Source organism: Otolemur garnettii, unplaced genomic scaffold (genome assembly GCF_000181295.1).
Source record: "Otolemur garnettii isolate 467f Iridium unplaced genomic scaffold, OtoGar3 scaffold00131, whole genome shotgun sequence".
NCBI classification, from domain to species: domain Eukaryota; kingdom Metazoa; phylum Chordata; class Mammalia; order Primates; family Galagidae; genus Otolemur; species Otolemur garnettii.
Window position 1 is genome coordinate 2250314 of NW_003852526.1, and position 3148 is coordinate 2253461.

Consider the following 3148-nt stretch of genomic DNA (forward strand, 5'->3'; position numbering starts at 1 on the left):
GGAAAGTGGATAGAGAGAGGCAGCCACTGATGATGTGAGGACCGTGTTGCCTGAGAAAAGCCAAAGGCAAACCCCAGACAAGGTAGTAAGGCCAGGTCCTTCCTATGTTTGACAATCATTGGGGTATTTCAATTCCTTTATTGAATGAATGATATTCTAAGCAATAGGGTGAGTCCAGAAGGGACATATGAAGGAGACTAACCTGGTGACCATCAAGATAGATAGAAATGAGGTTCAGGAGCATCCCCGGGATAAGGAAAAGAGCCTGCAACAAAGGGCTGAGAAGCACGTCAGCAGTCATTCTCCTGACACCAGGGAGTGGATGGGCTCTCTCCCTGACGCCTCCCATGCCAGGGCAGCTATGTCCGGAAACCAGAGGGCATTCACAACTCTGAGAAGCGCAAATGACAGCACCCAGAGAGAGCTGAAAATTGATGACAGGAAGAATTCCAGCCGTGACCAAACATCTCCATGTAGTGATGGATCACTGATAACTGGGGCTGTTACTGAGGGAAGCACAGGAATAAACACTCGATAAAGAAGAGAGTAAACCAGAATGCTCCACCATTCCAAGCACAACCCTGGAAAATTCTACCAACAATACGCGGCTCACTCTTGTTTGCGCTCGGACCTCTGGGCTCTCCTCTGTGCTAGGACGCTGCTCTGTCTTCTCCGGCGCTTCTCTCTTTTGATGGATTCAACAAGCATCTAACTTTGAGATGGTGCAAATACCCCATATGGAGTCTTGGATTCCCTGGGCAAGGTCCTAGAGAAAGGTTTTGACACTGCCAGCCATCTCTTCACCACCCAAACTATCAATCACACAAAGGAGAGATAAGCACCCCAAATCTCTCATCAGGTGGTGCGCCCCGACCCCCACTCCGCCTGGGCGCTGCGCCTGCTGGTCCTACTGCACACTTTTTGTCTCTATATTTATTTTTTATCTCTTGTGTTGTATCACCACCATCGTTACAATTTTGTTAAACTATAGCTGAACTACATTTGGTGAAAACGTTGAGGTAGATCCCGTTTCTATACGGGATAAAGATGACAGTGGCCATTCCTGATATACTAAGGGGTATGAAAATAAATTTGTACTGACGTTTCTCTGTCAAAATTCGTAATCCTGCATATAAAAAGTATTAAGTCAGAAACACTGGGGGACTGAGGGTAACGATCTTTCTAACGTGCTAAAAAGCTATAAATAGAGACATGTGATTCAGGATCACCCTACTATTATGTTTGTTTACTTTCCTGGGTAAGGATGAGGCCTTTTTCCTACTGAATGTAATCAAAGCACCAGTAAAGCCTGAAGTTTCTAAACATCTCCTTAAAAGGAAGTCCATGGGTTATGCATAAATTTGTTTTTAATAATAACCCAATCAAAAAACAAAGAAATTATAGATTACCAAAAGTAGAAATTCATCCCTCACCGAAAATCTCTACCCTGTCATCCTGCGGTCAATTCTTAACCTTTTGTCTTATCAAAATCTCTATGACATCGAGTCTGAGAGAGATTGTTTCGCTTGGTTTTGATTATATCTTATTCTCTCAGCTTTCTGTTCCTTCCGAATCTGTCTTGTTAGTTTGTTCTCATCCACTGCCAAGTCACAAGATTTGTATTTCACTGATCTTCCTTTCTCTCTCTGCATTCTTTGATTATTTCACTCCCTCACACAGTTTGAAATATCTAGCTCATTCCCCAAATCTAAAGCACATCTATCTAAATTTTTCCTCTTAACCTTAGATTTATATATCTTGCTCATTGGTCATGTACAAAAATCTCAAACACAAATAACAAAATTAAAACCGTATTTTTACACATGTCCCTAATACTTACTAAAATTTTTCTCCCAAAGTATTCTCCATCTCAGTGAATATTTCCATAAGTTACTAAGTTACATCAACCTAGAAATTACTCTCTATTCCTTTTCTGAATATGCCTTACTTAATTAATCTGTCCCCTAACTTTGCTTTATTTCCTTGTATTTTGGTTGAATCTAGCAAACCCCATATGTTTCTCACCACCTCTACTGCTGCTACCATAATTCATGTCTCCATCATTTGTGTGTGTGTATAATTTCATTAGTAAGCTCTGTACTTCTATCCTACCTTCATATTTCAGTCTCTATATGCTTTCTGAATGAAATTCTTATGGAATAACTCTTTTAAAAATTAATGATATCTCCTTTTATTTGTATCTTTTAAACAGGCTTCCTGTTGAAAGAAGAACAATCTCGATTCTTCTGTGCAACTCACAGAGCCGTGTATGGTTTTTCTGCTGGGTAACTCTCTACATCATCTTATGCTACTTTTCTGTGTTTGACTGTTACAGCTACTTTGACATTAATTTTGGGCCTTAAACAAGGAAGTTTTGTTTTTTTTTTCTTTCTTTTGCCCCAGAGTCTTGGCATTTGCTGTTTTCTTTGCCTCAACCACCCTACTGGCAAGTTTTCACATGGTGGTTTTTTTCATTGCTGAACTATTATTTCAGATGTGAACTATTCAACATGCAGTTCGATAACAGGGTATCGGCAAGGAAGGAACCGAAGGATTATATTTTGGTCCATAATATAATCTACATGGTAAATATCCAAAAACTGTGGAATAATGCTCTATTTCATGATTTCTATGCACTTTTCTGTGTATTAAATTACTAATATAATTACTATTATATTTCTAAGACCTGGAACAGTACGTGGGGCAGACAAGGAGGAAAACAATATCTGCTTTAACAAATTAAGGGAGAGGTTTAGCATATGTTGAGTTTTGTCACTATATAATGCAAAAATAGGGTATAGGGAAGGACATAACCACTTAGTTAGGCTCTTTACAAAATGTGTCAGAATTCATTAGTTTTTTAAGTTTTCTAAAGAAGAAAAAAGTGTTACATGGTATTGCCAGTAGACCTAAATAAAAACCCTTAAGGAGAAATTTCACTTTTTGTCATTCTAATTGAAATTCTATTCATTTTCTTCTTTCTTCTGACAATTTTCTTTTAGAAGCCTTTCACAAACCACTCCTGTCTCAGATATTATCTCTTGATCTTTTTAATCTCTTGCAAACATTCTCTTTTCATCCCGCCTGTATTAAACGTATTTATAATTAACTAATTTAAATACATTTACAATTCAAATAAAAACTTCTT

The 3148-nt window shown here is 38.2% G+C and overlaps 1 pseudogene; it reads right to left on the minus strand.

Moving 5' to 3' along the window:
- The window catches only part of LOC100947698, a 2413-nt pseudogene extending 1584 nt beyond the window's left edge, over positions 1 to 829 (minus strand).
- Positions 830 to 3148: the final 2319 nt, after the last annotated feature.